The 18,705-nt window shown below is 40.2% G+C and overlaps 1 protein-coding gene across 8 annotated transcripts in view; it reads left to right on the top strand.

Moving 5' to 3' along the window:
* WDFY3 (WD repeat and FYVE domain containing 3) overlaps positions 1-18,705 on the top strand; it is a 262,135-nt gene that overhangs the window by 29,591 nt on the left and 213,839 nt on the right. For all 8 annotated transcript variants that reach the window (XM_073340560.2, XM_073340559.2, XM_073340566.2 and 5 more), the window contains exon 2: positions 4,103-4,196. The gene's annotated coding sequence lies outside the window, so the exon portion shown is untranslated. The remainder of the gene's footprint in view (positions 1-4,102; positions 4,197-18,705) is intronic.

The raw sequence follows: 18,705 nt of genomic DNA, 5'->3' as shown, positions 1-18,705 counted from the left end.
ACACACGAGAGTTAGTAGTTCTACAATTTCACATTTGAATTCCTTCAGAACTCTTGTGTGAATACTATCTGGTCCTGGTGACTTATCTGTTTAATTTATCAACTTGTTCCAAAACCTCCTGTGTTGACACTTCAATCTGGAACTTCTCTGCAGTCTTATTGGAGTGGACTTTAGCACTTTGGTTATCCAGTAACCCCACTGATTATTTGGCAGGCTTCCTGCATCTGATGCACTCACTTTTTTTTTGTTCCTTTTTTTTTTTTTTTTGGCTGTTTAGTCTTTTGCTAGTTGCTCTTCAGATTTTTGTAAAGTTGTTTGTTCTGTAGAAAGTGCCACTACCATGCACTGCATAAATTCCTTTAATGGAAGCAACATTAGATTTTTTGGCGTTTGTCATATTTGCTTTTTCATGAAGTACTAGCTACTGTATATTCTTAGAAAACAGCAAGAGCTAACATCACAGGATGAGTTTGGAGTATGATTTTAAGTGTAGTTGCAATGGAAATTAGCTAGCAAAATAGTTTGAAGAGGGAACAAGAGAGTGAAATTGCTGGTAGAATGAAGGGTGATTATCGGAAATTATAGAACAGGTGAAGGGAAAACTCCATGAAGACCATTATAGGAGTAAAAACCAGGTTCAGAGTTGAAGCACAGTGTATGCATGCAAACAGGACTGCACTAGAGAGGCATTTGATAAGAATGATTCTCGTTGGATAAAGGAAAGAAAAAGGCCTCATTTCCTACAGAAGTTTGAGTTAAGGACATGTCCTCTGCTGTTTGAAAGAGAAGCCATCACAGTTAGATCAAAGTGTTTGAGTGCTTGCTTGGGAATGATTGGGTTTGATTTAGGAAGGCAAAGCCTTCCCTCTGAAAATGTGCGTGATTGTTGAAATACAGAGCTTGAGTAAAATTCCTCTGTTTCACATTACCATAACTGAATATTGTCTCCAAATTTTGTTGAAATAAGTCTTCATAGGACAGTTGAATTTTGTATTTGACTTTTTAGTAAATATTTATTAACTTGTACAGAGGAAATAATTTTTTTTTCGTTTCTTTCATAAAACACCAGGGTTCCCACAAACTTCAGACTGTGTGCGCGTATGAACATATATTCTGATAACAGCTCTGACACAGGCTACACATTTCTTTCTGCCTTTGCTGACTTACCAGCTCCACTCTTTTACAGTGACCATAGAAAGTTAAGATGATTCTGTTTCTCCAGTGCACCATGGGGAGCTGGCAGTATAGAGAGGACAGTTAAAAGTGAGCACGGATGTCAGGAATCAGTGGTGTATGAGGAGAGCATGGGGTGGCGGGAGTGGGCATTCAGCTATTGGGGATGTGAAGTGGGCAATCATAGTGAAGCTGCAGGTGTACTGTAGTTATAGGGTGAACATTTCTTATTGTTTATAATAGAACTATTTAATTCTCTAAAATCTACATGCTGACTCAGATTGTCTTCGCAAAAAGAAAAGGAGTACTTGTGGCACCTTAGAGACTAACCAATTTATTTGAGCATGAGCTTTCGTGAGCTACAGCTCACTTCATCGGATGCATACCGTGGAAACTGCAGCAGACTTCATATATACACAGAGAATATGAGTATGTCTTAAAATTTTCTGTGCTCTGTGTGTGTGCGTGTGTGTGTGCTGGGTACTATTAGTGGTCCCATTGGCACTTTGACCACTTGCTCAAGAAGTTCCTGAGGTACTCCCCTAAAATAAATCATGTGTTTTGGAAGAATCAGGTGATTTTGTAACTTTTTTTGCACACATCGTGGCCCAAGCTATGGCTGTAATCCTCCCTTAGCTGCTTGGGATTTATTTTGGCTAGTGCACAGTACTCACTGCCACTTTGTGTGTTTGTGTGTGTGATGTTGAAGTTATTCAGTATTAACTTGGGTACCCCAAGTTGGAGCACCAGTAGCTTGAGCCAAAAAGCATGTTAATGTGCATGTGTAGCAAGACTCGGGCGACGTCTACAATGCCCTGCAGTTAGGATGGCGGGGGTCCTAGTTCATGTTAAGGTAGCCCTCTTCAAACAGGATTACATTAATGCGAATTTAGGAACCTTTTCATTTGTGCCCACAATTACTACGCGGGAGAGTTACACTGCAGCACATGGGTGCACACTGCTATTCACACTCCCATAGTCCAAACTGTGGGTTATTTTAAGGGTTCTTCAACAACCAAAGGGTTTCCAAGTAGTCTGTCACATCAACTCAGTGTTTCAAGGAGATATGCTGTGGTCATTGAACCTGAACTACACGCATGCATATGATTTCGAGCCCTACCCTTGGCATCCGTCAAAGAATATGTGTTATGTATGTTCCTTGCTCTCTGTCTTCACTTTGCAGGAGCAACTTTTGAAAGTTTTGCCCTCAGACCAAAATTTCTGGTTTAATAATGATGATTTGGAATGCTCTAACATCCATGTGCTGATATTGCTCAAAGATGGTTGAGTTAAGGTTGTTCTGCAAGGGTGCTAACTCTTCATTTCCTGGTTTTCAGAAGTTTGAGTGTTGCTGAAAATAGTTTTGGAAGGGCACAAAGGACTAGTTGGCAACCTTAACTCTGCCTTAATGAAGTTTTTGGGCATTTAATATAGGATCATAGGTCATAGTTGAGACCTGCTTCGCTGAATCTGATGGCTCATTGGAGTGTAGCTCCTATCTGACAAACAATAGGCAATGGAGGCCATGTGTGTAGTGCGTAGTGGCGGTGAGTAAGGTAACAGAGAGGAGGTACAATCATGACTGTAATTTGCAAGGATGAGAAGAGCACATATACAGCCAAGAAATCACTAGTGATGGTTATACTGAGGATATGTCCACTTGAGCAATCTGTGTTCTTTTTAATGTAGTGTTTTATTTAGAGTAGGGGTTCCATACCTACCTCTTTCAGCCCAGATTAAGAATGGTGCTACAAATTCTCTGAATTAAAACTATGGGTTAAGCCTTTTATTGATCAGTATATCTTGTATATTTTGTAGGTTTCTTGTTTAAATGTTTCTTCTTTCCTGTTTATCAGAGTTCCTGATTGTTATGCCTACAAGATAACTGTTCTGTGTAGAGTGGTGATGGTACTGGAAGTGAGAGCTCAGAGCTTTATATAGAAATTTTGTATATTATGGATCACTTAACTAAAAAATCCCAGCAGGCTCCTGAGAGGCTCACTTTGTTACTCACTCTCACCCTGCTTACCAACAGTGAAGAACTTTATGGTCCTGTAGAATGATATTGGGAGAGAATATCTTTATGCAGCCATTAATACTGAACTGTTGCTTTAACCAGACAAGTGACTCTGTCTGAGTGCATACAGTAATACTTAAAACTAAGTGCCTTACAAATATTGATTCACAACATCCTCTGAGCTAGATAAGCTTTATTAATGCCAGAGCGGTCTTAAAGGGTAATGCAACCACTATGCTGTAATTTTTTACCTCCATGCATGCAGTTCCCTGAAAGTTTTCCTGTTTCTTTTAAGCTTTAATTGTGTGTAAAATAATAGCAAAACAAATATTTTTGAACTGTATTTTTAATTTTTTCCATCTACCTTAGTTTTGGGTGACCAATGATGTGTGTTGGCTTGTTTCCACCTGTCTCTAAAATCTTAGGAGGGAACCTGATACCCATTTTGAAGTTGGGCAAATTGAAGTCCAAAAGATAGGCAGCATTCTTGAATGTCACAAGGAATCGGTGGCCGAGTTGGAAATAGGACCACATCTCCTGGTTCCCATTAGTCTGCTATAACTACCAGACCTCATTTACTCTGTGTAATATTCTTGCTAGTCACAGATTGCTACTGTATTAATTAAAACAGAAATTTGGGCTTGACAAACAAGAACTCTTTTTGCTGCTCAGGTGTTCACGGTCAATTTTATTTTCTCAGTGAGGTCTTGCTGTTCATTACATGTAGTCATAGTGAACATGTTCTTCATTAAAATTCTTGTGGAAGAGACCAAGTAAAAGACCTCTTTGGTTTGTGACCACTCAAGCAGTCCCGGCAGATGCTGCTATCAAAATGGCAAGACTCTCTAGTGTGGTGCTAGTGGGGATGATTTTAATACTAACCTCTTTCCATTTTATTTTTGTGTTAACTAGTGGGAGCACGGCTTTGGTCTTGAAGAAAATCCTGGGAGAGGAATGGACCATGTTCTCATGAAGTTAATACCGGAGATCCAGGAATGCTATAGAGGTCAGTGACTGGGACGGGGAAGGGAAGCTGTGTGTGTTAAAGAAGCTTTTGCTAGAATTGCTTTGGATTTGTAATTGTCACACGCAATTGTTTGACTGATTTTTGCATGCAGCCTGGAGCTCTAAGGACTTTATTTGCCTGTCAGAGAGAAGGGAAAAGTGTATCAACTTAAAACACAGAAAATCTAAAATTGGCATACCAAAACACTTAAGTAAGGTTAGGGTGCTAATTTAGTCCTACAAAAGCATTAAGAATGCATAGGTAAGGCTGCAGTTACTCACTTAACATATTACACTGCATTTAAACTTCTGTATGCTCAAAGTCAGTGATCCAGGGCTGTTGGGTTAGACTCTGAAGTTCTTAATTGACAGGCAGCAATGCTAATACAATACCCTGTGCACACATGGTATTGTTTTCTCAGCCTACCAAGTCGTACTCCTAATTTTGAAAAGAGAAGACAGAAAATGCCCATACTATGGGAATCTTAATATTACTTTGATATATCTTCTCTTTTAGATAAGGAGCTTGTTTTTTATTTAGAATCATAGAAATGTAGGGCTGGAAGGGATCTCGACATCATCTAGTCTGTCCACTCACGCTGAGACAGTATTAAGTTTACTTAAACCTTCCATGACAGGGGTTTGTTTAACCTGTACTTAAAAACTTCCAATGACAGGGAACCTCCCTAAGTAATCTATTCCATAGTTTATCCTTACAGTTAGAAAGTTTTTTTCGTAATATCTAACTTAAATCTCCCTTGCTGTAAATTAAGCCCATTACTTCTTGTCATACCCTCAGGGGACACAAAGAACAATTGATCGTAGTTGTCATAAATATAAAGGGAAGGGTAAACACCTTTAAATCCCTCGTGGCCAGAGGAAAAACCTTTCACCTGTAAAGGGTTAAGAAGCTAAGATAACCTCGCTGGCACCTGACCAAAATGACCAATGAGGAGACAAGATACTTTCAGAGTTGTGGGGGAGAGAAACAAAGGGTCCTGTCTGTCTGTGTGATGCTTTTGCCGGGACCAGAGCAGGAATGCAGGTCAGAACTCCTGTAAAGCGTTAATGAGCAATCTAGTTAGATATGTGTTAGATTCTGTTTTGTTTAAATGGCTGATAAAATAAGTTGTGCTGAATGGAATGTATATTCCTGTTTTTGTGTCTTTTTGTAACTTAAGCCTAGAGGGATTCTCTATGTTTTGAGTCTTATTACCATCCTGATTTTACACAGGTGATTCTTTTATTTTTTCTTGAATTAGAATTCTTCTTTTAAGAACCTGATTGTTTTTTCATTGTTCTTAAGATCCAAGGGTTTGGGTCTGTGTTCACCTATGCAAATTGGTGAGGATTTTTATCAAACCTTCCCCAGGAAAGGGGGTGTAGGGCTTGGGGGGGATTTTTTGGGGAAAGACGTTTCCAAGTGGGCTCTTTCACTGTTCTTTGTGTAACGCTTTGGTGGTGGCAGCTTTTAACTTAAGCTGGTAAGAATAAGCTTAGGGGGGTCTTTCATGCAGGTCCCCACATCTGTGCCCTAGAGTTCAGAGTGGGGAAGGAACCTTGACGATAGTCCTCTTCATATTAACCTTTTAGAGGGTTGAAGACTCTTTTCATATTTCCCCTCAGCCTTCTCACTTCGACACTAAACATGCCCAGTTCTTTCAACCTTTCCTCATAGCTCATGTTTTCTAAGGGTATGTCTACACAGCAAAAAGAAAAACCCATGGTAGCAAGTCTCAGAGCCCAGGTCAACTGACTTGGGCTCATGCTGCAGGTCTAAAAAGATCAGTGTAGATGCTTGGGCTGGAGCCTGGGCTCTGAAACCTGTCAAGGGGTGAGGGTCTTGGAGCTGAGCCCAAGCATCTATACTGCTATTTTTCGCTCTGTGGTGTGAGCCAAAATCAGTTAACCCAGGCTATGAGACTCACTGCCATGGGTCTTTTTGGTGCTAATGTACCCTAAACCTCTTGTCTCTCTAATTTCTTCATAACTTTCATAAAGTGGGGTGCCCAAAACTGGACGCTGTACTTCAGCTGAGGTCTCTCCGGTGCTGAGTAGTTAATACACCCCAGAATGTTAATATCCTGTTAATATACCCCAGAATGACATTGCCTTTTTCTCAACATCACACTGATTGATATTCAGTTTGTGATCCACTGATCCTTTTTTGCACTACTGTTGGCTAGCCAGTTACTCCCCATTTTATATTTTTATATTTGATTTTTCTTTCCTAAGTATTGTACTTTGTATTTATCTTTACTGAATTTCATCTTGATTTCAGACCAATTCTCCAGTTTGTCATGGTCATTTTTTAAATTTTAGAGTGTTTGCAGCCCCTCCTAGGTTGGTATTATCTGCAGGTTTTATAAGTGTGCTGTCTACTCCAGCATCCAAGTCATTAATGTAAAGGTCCCATTGAGTTTAGGTTCCACTGGGATTTTGTATTTAGGTCTCAGTTGCTTTGGATTCATTGTAATATTGCTAGACCTTTAATGTGGATTTTTCTTATTATTCACATAGTCCGAGTGCAAATAGGATAGCCTACATAATGGCTTCTTTTTAAAAGCTGAATGTTTAGGTAGTGTAATTTACATTTTTGAAATACTAAAGGGGATTAAATGGATTTTTCACCTGATGGATTTTTTCTTAGCATTTGAAGCCAAAGAGGAGCTTAAATAAGCATCTAACTCAGTAACACTTAATTTTGCTCATGTAAATTAAATAAGGCAAATCAGATTTGTTGGGAACTTGGTAAGTAAAGGAGGTGTGCAATAATAATAAAAATGTTCCTGGCAAGATAATTGAATTTTTACAGCATTTGTAAATGATGTGCTGAGAGCCACTATGGCAGCAATGTTAAAATAAACGTCACTACGTTATTGCCAGTTGGTAACCTTACTCCAGTCAATGTATATTAAATGTTACAAAATGGACCAAATTAATGTTCCTTCAGTATTAGTGTTACTGAATGTTATAGATATCAAATAGTAACTGCCAAGCCTCATTGTTATCATGTGTGATACACAGATTCTTTGCAGATCAAAAGAAGAAAACCTTTTGTATCACACAGATTCTGTAGCATGCCACAGTATGTGACACTCTTTCACCTCACAGAAAACGATGTGGCATACTAGAAAAGTCCAAACAGCAGGGAAAACCCTTATTAGCCCAAGTTTGCAGCTTTTGCAGGATTACTCTAGCACAAAAGAACTACTTCTGTTAATGGTTTAGTCTTTTTATGGTACATTCCCACCATCTTTCCTGAATTGGAAGAAAATGAACTGGACCCAGGTGATCAGAGCATGAATTATTTATTTTAAAAAAACGAACAAAAGATTTTGTGGTAGCAAATGCTTCATTTAAGGTTATGGTGTTACTTTCATTATGTGTCTTCCCCACCTCCAGCAGTGATTTGTAAGCCTAGAAAAAATTCCTGTTTGGGCAAAAGCCTTTTGTTCATTGTCTCAGCCCAAAAGGTCATTCCTTGTTTGGAGCACAAAATGATAGTTGTGTCTGAGTTACATGAGGGTGAAATAAATGCTTTCTGCAGTGTTTATAAAAAGGCTAAAACTATTAAAATGAACTTTGCATATGTTGAACTTCATACTGTGACAAAGTTCCTCCTCTACCTTGGTGGGTCTTGTGCTTATTGGCGGATTTGCTTGCCTCAGAGATTCATGACAGCCCTCGGTTTCGCCACTCAAATCTGCCGTTCACTCAGATAACCTCATCACTGGCCAGCATGGGGGAAAAAGAGAAGAACAACCCCCGCAGTCTCTGCTGATCCACCATGTAGGTCAGGGAACAGCCCAAAGACCTCCCCTCTGGTGAAACCCACAGTCTAGGTCTTCTCCTCCAGTGTCTGATCAGGAGTTGGGAGGTTTGGGGGGAACCCAGGCCCACCCTCTACTCCGGGTTCCAGCACAGAGCCCTGTGGATTGCAGCTGTCTAGAGTGTCTCCTGTAATAGCTGCGTGACAGCTACAACTCCCGAGGCCTCCTCCCAACACGTTCTTTATCCTCACCACCAGACCTTCCTCCTGGTATCTGATAATGCTTGTACTCCTCAGTCCTCCAGCAGCACGTCTGAGCTCCTTACGGTCCCCCCTACTAACTGATGGGAGGTCCTTTTTAAACCAGGTGTCCTGATTAGCCTGCCTGCCATAATTGATTCTAGAAAGTTCTTAATTGGCTTCAGGTGTCCTTATTAGCTTGCCTGTCTTAATTGGTTCTAGCGGGTTCCTGATTGCTCTAGGGCAGCCCCTGCTCTGGTCACTCAGGGAACAGAAAACTATTAATCCAGTGGCCAGTATATTTGCCTTCTACCAGACTCCTGTACCCCACTGGTCTGGGTCTGTCACAATACCTAGAAACTTTCTATGTAGCTAATCTCTACTGAAAGTAGTCTCTTCACTGATTTGTCAGAAGAAAACAGTAAATTAGCAGCGCAATAAGAACTGTTTTGCACATGTGTGAGCAACTTCTTGCTAATGTACTGAACTGTGGTTTTAATACCTGCATAGAAAACTCTTCATAGACAAATACTAGTGTAGAAAATGTATTATTTGGTGTTGGAGACTGTGTACAATATGATAAAATCCTTCAGTAGTTTATGAGGAATTTCAAAATTCTGCACACTTTGATCCTTGCTTGTGCAGAATTTAAAAATCCTGTGTGACTCCTAAATTTGTAACAAGCAGAGCTTGTAATATAGGTAAAGATGTGCTAAATGCTGAAGGTACCCTTTATTTTTTTAGAAAAACAACAAAAAGTACTAGGAAATTAAACTTGAATGTAGTTTTAAGGATAATATTTTGCATTCAAGTCAGGAAATTTTGAGCCATATTAAGAACATAGCTACAGCTTTATGAAATGTGTGTAGAATGTTTGATTCAAATTTTTCTTGAACCACTGGGGATCAGAAGAAAAGAACAGATAGCTGGAGCTTAGGCCACTCTGCCCGTTAGAGTCCCAACAGCTCTAAGGCTGGCTTCCACCTCTCTTCACGTGCTTGCAGGCACATCTCATTAGGTAGCTCTGTCTCCTTCCCTTGAGCACCTCCAGCAACACTGCCTCTATCCCAAAAGACCAGAGCGGGCTGCGGATGGTGCCTTTTTCCTCTTGCATTTCCATATGCACAGAACAGAATCTGCACCTCTTTCTAAGTGGCTGCTATTTAGTTTAAGCAAAACAAAAATAAATTCTCCATTTATAGGCTCTGCTGTGTGATTTCTTCCGTGTCTGACTGCAGACACAGTTGAGGAGAAAAGTGGCTGTGTTGTGTCCCCATTCCTCGCTTGCTGTGGAGCAGCCACAGTTCCCTGATGCAGGAAACATTCCTTCCCTGTGCCGTGTTTTGGACCGTACTCTTAATTCCACCTCCTGGGCAGGATCTCCTCCATCCCCTCACAGAGGAAGAGCTGACAGACTTCACACAGAGAGTCAAAGAGAGAGCTACCCATTGAGGCCTTGTGTAGACTTGAATTTAAAGTGTGATGTTAGCTAACGTGCTGACTAACATTTTAAAAGTCTAGCATAGGCAAGGCACAGTGCCTTAACACGCTAAAGTGGTTGAATTTGAGTTTAGTGGGGGTTCAAGATGCCACAAGTCAGGCTTTCATCTATGCAGTGTACAACCCCAGAGCAGTTGTCAGATGATTGTGTAAGTTTGCCAAACTCCCTAAAGCCAAAGAAAAGCATTGAAAATTTGCCATGATGTTACCTTTTCTAGAATTGGAACTGCCATTCAGGTGAGACTCCTTTCGATATAACTAGATCCACATCTAGCTCGAGGGCAGGCTAATGTTTCCAGTGGTGGTCAGCAGAGCAGACAGTCCTTTGTCTTTCTTTCCAAAGAGAATTTCACATTTTTGGATTAGAGCTCCAGAAAGTTCAACAGTCTTCTGCAGATACGAAGAACCACTGTTCTCCTCATTATGGACTACTCAGGTGGTAGTTTCTCTTAATTCCCGAGTCAGGAAAAACAGGCATGGTTCTTAAAGAAAGATGGCTTTCAAGAAGGAATAGATGATTTTGTATCGAAGAAAACAATAGCAAGGGATCTGGATGATACTGTACTTTCTTCTCTTTTGAGCTGTTATGAATACAAGCTGGCCACTGAACTTAGGACGAGGAAGGCAGTGGTGTCAGCTGCTGTTGCTGTGTATGGACTCTATAATGTGAGATTTCCAAGAGATCAATTGTGCAAGATGAAATCGTGCTAACTAGCTACCTTCTCATATTTCATTGTTGGAAACGTTGAATGAAGTTCTCACAGTTGTAATTAACAAAACAAAACAAACAAAAAAGGCAAGTATTTTGAAAGCAGACAAACATACTCTGTTTCCTCGCTGGCAAAGAATCTTCTTGGCAAATAAATTTCAGGTATGTCCTGGAGCAGGGGTTCTCAGCCTTTTTCTTTGAGCCCTCTTTCCCCCACAACATGCTATTAAAAACTCAACAGCCCACCTGTGCCACAATGACTGTTTTTCTGCATATAAAAGCCAGGAGTGGCATTAGGGGGTAGGAAGCAGGGTAATTGCCTGGGGCCTCACAGGGCAGGGCTGTCCTTACCCATATGCAAAATATGCAGCTGCGTAGGGCACCAGGAAATTTTGGGGTACCAAATTTCCTGTTGTCCTGCACAGCTGCGTGCTGCTCCAGTCCTTGCTCTGGTTCTTCCCCAGGGCCTCTGCCCCGCCCCACCTCTTCCCTGCTCCTGCTTTGCTCCAGCCCCGCCCCCATTCCCCTGAGCTCTGCAGCAGGGCTGGGCCTGCACTCACCAGTGGCGGGAAGTGCAGACCCGGCCCCAGCCACGCTGCTGGTGAGTGCTGGGGGGTGGTTCCCCTCTGCCCCCCAAGCCCACCATCCCCCCAGCGGAGGCCTGGGGCTGTGCCACCGCAGAGGCCTCCCCCCTCCCTCCGCTGTAGAGGGGGCTGCATAGGCCCTCAGAATAGCTAGGGACGGCCCTGCCACAGGGGGTGCCATAAAGCCAAGTTGCTTAGGCTTCGGCTTCAGACCTCAGTGGTGGGGCTTGGGGTCTTGGGCTTCGGCCCTGCACTGCATAGCTTTGGCTTTCTGCCCTGGTGTCCAATGAGTCTAATGCCATCCCTGTTTGGCAGACCCCTGAAACCTCCTCCCCGCCCCCCCGCCCCTCCTCCTGGGGGCCCTGGACTCCTGTTAGAGAACTGCTGTTCTGGAGCATGAACTGATGACATTGTCCACCTCATCGGTTCAAATGAAGGGCGTCAACATGCTGTCTGCAAACATTTCTGTCAACTGTAGCACTCCAAGACGAGCACTCATGCTTAATAATAGATGAACTGGCAGTGGACATTACTACAGGCAAACCTGCTTATTTAAAGACATTAGATAATCTGTTTATCGACTTCACTGCTTTGGTGCTGCCAGCTGCTCCATTGCTCTACAGAGTAGATGTCTTTTACAGGTAGTTCCTCCTGTTGCAAACCATGACAGCCTGCCTTGGAATCTTATGATTGACTGCCTGTGTTTAAGAGAAAGGGGTTGAACAAGAGTATTCATGATATAGAGGCACCAGAGCTACTAACTACTGTACTTCAGACTATTGTTGATGGTGTAGTCATTGGCTCTACAACTGGTTAAATTTTAGGTTAGTTTTAAGTGAGATTAAAGCAGATCTTGCCAGATTCTTTTATGTAAACAAACTTTCCCACACACCATACAGTGCAATTATACAAGAGAGCAAGAAGTTCACTATTTCACTTGAATGACCTCATTAAGAGCAATACATGCTAGGGCTAGTTTAATATTTGTAACTGTATTTGTCTACTGGTGGTGTCACATTTTGGATTTCTTCTAAACTATGGATGACAGGTAGAGGTACAAAAAGAATTTCTGTTAAAGCTTATATTCAAGAACCTGGTTCTGTTTCTGAAATCACTAAGGCTTTCCCATGACCTATTAGGTCTGTGTCTTGTATATGCTGGCACATATTTCCTGTGCGAATGGTTTTTGGAAAAATTACAAACAAAGTTGTTTACGAGCTCTTTTTGAGGGGAGACAGTGGCATCAGAGAAACTTGTGTGCAGATTATATGACCTAGGTAACATGGATTCTCTGAATATTTGATGCCACATCTTGTTTTTCGAACATGAAAAAATCAGGGCTGCTACTGACACTTCCATATAAGGCAGGTTCAACAACCAGGCAATCTACTGGAAATAAACTCTCTGTCCTATGCTTCCCTTTGCAGAACCAATTAAAATGGTCTAGAAGCAGTGAAGCTACCCGACAGCTTGTTCTCTTGACTCAAAAATATTTCTCCAAGAGCTGTCTTGAGGTAATCAATTGCATGTTGCTATAGCTGCTGTAAATACTGGAACTTCAAGTGTTGTATACTGCCGTTTGTGGAAGAGCAAAGAAACAACGGCAGATGTCCATGCTGTTGCCCACATTTGATTTTATTGGAATTGAATTTTATTAAACTTATATTTGCATCTCCGTACTAATAGAGTATGGTTTTAGAAGTCATCCACGGAATACATATATGACACACAGGAATGTTGGTAAGAAGCTGCTCTTCATTTCCTTTTCCCAGGTCACCTGGCATGGATCAGGATTATAAAAATTTAATACCTGTGTCCTATGATAGAGGTTGCTATCAACAGATTCCATCTTGTAACCACCAGTACACTTTCTAAATTGTTTTAAATCAAATGCATTGTGTTAACATTTCCTTTAAAAATGAAAGCTTAGAATGCTGTGAGATAGGAGTGTGGACCCTACACTGAAATTGAGTTGTCCCAGCAAAGCAGAGTTCAGTTATTCTTTTCTACAATTTATGACCCACAGTTGTGCAGTTACGTGTGAATTATGCAATTCCTTGAACTCTGGTTATGAGAGACAACTTTGCGTTATGACTGTACAGTTATTTCTCAACCATACAAAATGTAAATCCATGTACTTTGGCTGAAGGCCATTATTATCCAGTCAGATTGCAGGTATTTGTATAATATATGCAGGGTTATTTTTAAGTAACCGTAAATGATTATGCAAATCTCTTTACCTTAGATACTATATATCCTTCTCCTCCAAGTTTCTACTGCCCTCAGAACTCCTCATCAATGTACTTATCACGGATATACCTGCCTTAGTTTCTGACCCCTTTCATCCTTCTTTATCCTGTCTAATAACCCGCAGTATTAAATAATTATTTTTAAAAGGAATTACTCTTTGGGATAGGATAGCAATGGGGCTAAGCGTTCCTGAAGGGGAAATGATCAACAGAATCAATGAAGTGGCCAGTTTTGGTCTGGGCATATGGGTGGGGAGTTGAGAATGGTGTTGAGTATGGGTTGTGAGGGATTAATAGAGCTAAACAGAGCATAGAGGTGAGGAAATAAAATAATTTTGTGCTAAAAATAAGAGTCATCATCACCACTCCTATAACCGCATTGGTCGTTGGGGCACCATCATTGATGAGCAATCCACCAATTGTCTCCACCCCTGATGATTGTGTATCCGTGCTTGAGTCTCCACGAAGTCCATTCCTGTTACTCTTTTATGTTGTCAATCCATCTCTTCTTCTGTCTACCTCTTCTTCTTCTCGTCCCTTGGAGGATGTTACATGGCCGTACCACTTCAGCTTTGTTACACTGGTTTCACAGGATATAGTAAACAAAAGTCTCTGGACCTTCCTTCCCATAGTTTCTCTATCTCAGGATAGTTATATTATGTAGAAAGTACCTACAAATCACATAAAACTTTCTGGAAAGAAAACTGGAGAAGGGAGTGTAGAGAGATGGGTTTAAGAATAATCTTGTCTCAAACTTGGTTGCTGCATTAACACCACTCTAGAGACCTAGTGTGGGACATTTAAAGGTAAAATCATTTATTCATGTTCAGATTTCACTGTTCTGGTCTAGCAACTTTTTGGTTTTTTTTTTAACTTGCTCCTTTGTTTCATCACACATACCATATTTTAATGAGCAAAGGTTAAATTATAAATAATAAAAATGCTTTTTCAAAAGTGCGTTCTCACAAGAATGCTTAATTGCAAAATCTGAGGGGAACATAATATAAGACACAAGAATAAAACCAATTAATTAAATAGCTAATGAAGTATTTTCTTACTTGAGAGAAATCCATTTCCCAGGTGCTGTCCTGAGGGCCTTTGCATCCAAATGTGGCTGGACTCGCTGCTGGATGTTTTTTTTTTTTTTTTTTTTTAAACACTCGGAAATCATTTTTTCAAGTATTAATGCAGTAGCAAGCTCCATAATGTAGTGATTCTGGGATGCATTTCTACATTTGCAGTGTAATTAACATATGTGATACACCATTATTTTTAAAATATTGTACACTGTTGTACAAGTGAGAAGCGGAATAGTTTAGGGTTATATTTTCAGGAAAAGGCTTTGCTAACCTGGAAATTCATAATAGTAAATCTTTTTTCTAGCAAAATCCTGTGGAGTGAGTTTGTGTGTGTGTGTGTGAGAATTTCTTATGCAGATCTTCACTTTGAGTATGAATGTGCCCATAAGTTGGATTCAAGGCCTGCTGAAGTCAATGGAAGTCTGCCATTGACTTCAGTAGAGCCAGGATTTTAACCATGGTGCCTGCTGGTTAAGACCACCTGAAAAGCAGTGGCCATTGGGGTAGTTTGAACACCTTTTCATGGAATGGAAAGTTTGTGTCCAAGTTTATAAAGGCAATCTCAGCCCCAAGTCCTCTTAATTTCTTTTCTATCCCTTGAACAAATACTAACAAGAGAAATAGGATAGGAGAAATTGGCATTGTGGAAGCAATACACTTCAGTAAATACGATTATTGAGAAGTAACCTTTTGGGGAAATCTAAACACTTACTTGAGGTCTTCTCTTGCAGTGTGTACACAAGTTGACCTTAGCCAGCTATTTTGTACATTAAATTGATAGTGCAAATTTAAGATGAATAAACCCTTTCCTTGGCTACATCAAAAACTGAATTTGGAACACCTACACGGATTGGTTGCCTTTTTGTGTACTTCTCAGAGTAATTTTCTAAAAAAAAAAAAAAAAAAAAAAAATCCAACTTCTCCTTTGAAAGGATTTCTGGTTTTTAGGGGGTTGGGGAAAGGTCTTAAACTTTATTTGTACGCCATACCTTGTAAATCTTAATTGCAGTTAATAGTTGTAATGTCTTTCTGTACTATTATAGTTTCTTAATTTTTCTGTCGTCCTACTCCTGCTTCCATTTTTTTATTATTATTATTTTATTATTATTATTATTTTTAAACAAACCACTACCAATCAGTATGGCTTGGATGTTATGAAAGCAGAAAAAGAAACCCCTTGCTTGTAGCACAGATGGTTCCTCCTCCTTTCTTGTCAAGTGGCTAATGAATCCTGCACTAGTGATGGATAGATCTGCTATGCCTCTCCAATCAAACCAGCCTGTGTGCTGGTACAACAGGCTCCTGGGGATCACAGTGCAAAGCTCTGAATTCGCCTGACTTGCCAGAAGGATGTTTACTTAATGATGGGCTGGCAGTGGCTTGTAGGCACAGAATATCTATGTAATGCTTTTGCAGAGGAAATAGTCTACTGTTATTAATGTCTTATAAAGAGAGGATTTGAAATGTAAGATGCTTGCAGAGAATTTGAAAAATCCTAGGTAGGATAAGACATAAATAAATATAGATTATTCTGTTTTTCTTTGCATGGTATTTTCCTGGAACTTGACATTTAATATTTAGTACATGAATGGCTTTCATAAACATATATTATTTTCTGGTGGTTAGGTACATGTTTTGGAGCTGTCTTGACTATTATGCAGAAATGCAGAACAACAAATTGAGATGAAATATATTACCGCTTATCTTTTTATGCATGTTTTTAGAAACATGGGGGGACTTTATAAGTAAACTAGATTTTTGCACTGATGGTCACAATCCAAGGGAATTAATAACTTCAGTTTTTCACATGGATTAGCTCTAAAGTACAGCAAGAACAATTCAGTTTCCTAATAACTGTAACTTGGGAACTAAAATGTGCCTCAGTACCTTAAAGAGAAGCACAGCTGAAAAGTGAACACTTACGTATAGATATGTATTTTTGAATAGTCCTTTCCGGTGCCTGCTTCTTGATGCGACAGACTTCAGTTTTCTTTGAATCAGTTTTCTTTGATCTCCTTCACAAATTTCTTCTGTTACATCCTGCAGTGAGCCCCATAAACTTTTGTTGGATATCACAATCCTCTGCTATGGAACATAATTTCCATTTTGACTTCACTTCATTATTAAGCAGGAGAAAAAAATGGGCAATTAGACAACTAACCCAGTTGTAAAAATTGGTAGCTGTGGTAAATAGCCCATGTAACAAACTAAATTATTAAAAATAAAAAGTGAGTTAAATGGTTTCCTGATTAACCATATGATGTTTGGGGGAAGGCAATGCTATGTTCAGTATGAAAATCTTCAATTTTAATGTGTTTTGAATATTTTGCATTAAGAAGGAATCAATGATTAAGGGATGGAGTGTCAAGTTGCTCTCAATGGCCATTGTACTCTGCATTAAGGAATACTTTTCTATAGGCAATCAATATCAATATAAAAGCTGTACATCTACTTTATCAAAAATGTTCTCGTTTGTCTCTGAAACTGACAGTCTTACGGACTGAAATCTTGTGGCTAAGGTCCAGAATTCTGAATCAGAAGACCTGTGGTCTAGTTTCAGTTTTGGTCCAAACATTCTGTGTAATATACAAAAAACGTAATCTCTCGGTATGGTAGTTCATCCATTTGGTATTGGAGATCATAGCACCTACCTCACAGAAGTATGTCTAAGGCTAAAATTCTTTATCTGTAAAACACTTGAAAACTGTTAGAAAGCTAAGTGGTACAAATTATTATTTTTTTCCTTAGAACAGCAGATTAGTTGCACGAACACAAGATTTCCAGCAGTGCTCTGTGAAAATGTTCTTTAATCCTAATCTAGGTGGGGCATGGTGATACAGAGATGTTCAGTTCTTGGTGTCTCTGAGATTGCCAATAAGAATATCAATTAATGCTTGTAGTAGTGGTAATTTTTGTGATGTGGATCCTGCCTGTTATGAAGAGGACTGAAACCACCAGTTCATTTCACTAGGCCAATCTCTCATGCTATTGAAGTGTCGACACCTGTCTCCAATTGGCCAATGATGCTAGCTTCCCTCACCCACTTGTTAAACAAGTCCCTTCATGCTTTCTTCCATGCTGCCCGTCAGTAAACTATGTCATTGCACTCCTTCAGGCTCCTTAGAACTCTCCTTTTCTGTGATGCCTGCAAAAAAACTTCTGGAGCAGCTGGTCTTCCAACACCCCTGCTTCTCATACTGACCAATGTTGTCTCAATGTGTCCTGTGCATCCCCATCTGTTGGTATCCACCTGTTGTCTCTGGTCTTCTGTGCTTTGATTGTACGCTCCTTGGAGCAGGGGCTTTTTACTCTGTTTGTGTAGTGACTCGCACAATGTGATTCTAGTCTGTGCCTGTCCTCCTCAACACTACAGTAATACAAGTAAGTAGGACACCAGACAGCTGTCTGATGGTGACAATTTCTGGTCGCTGGAACCCTGGGCTGGATTAGTAATAATCCTTCTGCTCTGTAGAGGGAAAAGGTTCTTGTTGCATTGCTCAACACCCATTAACTTTTTTTCTCTTTCCTAAGGCTGTTAGGAAGTGGGTTGAGTATATGCTGGTGGGCTGTTTTACAGCTCAGGTAGGGACACCCAAGTCCTTTAAAGACCCTTGCCTCAGGGCACAATTTATTATTTGAAAGCAAAAGATATAAAAACACAATATAAAGTCCAGGAATGTTGGCTATAGGCCCCAGAGGCTTCCCCTCTTCCCTTTGCTTCTACCAGCCAGGGTGGTGAAGAGAACATTCCCTTCCCCTGTGCACCTAGCTTCCTTTTCCTTATATAATCGACCTAGTCACATGATAGGCAGGGTTCCCTTAAACTTTTCCAGGCTGCTGCTGTTTGTCACATTGGGTTCGAGGTAGATATATTTAAATCTTTGGGCAATCCTCTATTGTGTGATTTTTTTTTTTTAAATTTACAATTTAATTTAATTTTTAATTTAATTTACCCATTTGTAGATTGTGCCAAGCCAATGCACCTGAGCCAAGATGGTGAACCATGATGGCTTGCAATAGTGGTATTTTAGGAATTTGAAGCAAGAAGGAATAAACCCCGTGAGCAATTTATTCATTCCCTAGAAGTTTAATGGGCTGTGGATTATTTTAAACATTCTGGGCTCCAGCCTGTCTAGAAAAGATGTTTAAAGACACACTATTAAATACCATGGCATATATTGATAAGGTTCTTTAAGCTACTTAGAGATGCTTCAAAATGCTACGGGGCCCCTGAGGTGTGGTGATATTAGGCAATTTTTTCTTTTTGTTGTATATATGCCTTGGAAAGTTGGCATAGCTAAACAAGCTGATGACTGAAAACGATTAGTATTTTATAATGTTAGTTCAGCTACTTTTCCATGTTTAAGTTGCTCTGCA

This window comes from Lepidochelys kempii, chromosome 4 (assembly GCF_965140285.1).
Source record: "Lepidochelys kempii isolate rLepKem1 chromosome 4, rLepKem1.hap1, whole genome shotgun sequence".
NCBI lineage: Eukaryota > Metazoa > Chordata > Testudines > Cheloniidae > Lepidochelys > Lepidochelys kempii.
This window is presented reverse-complemented; position numbering and strand designations above follow the sequence as displayed.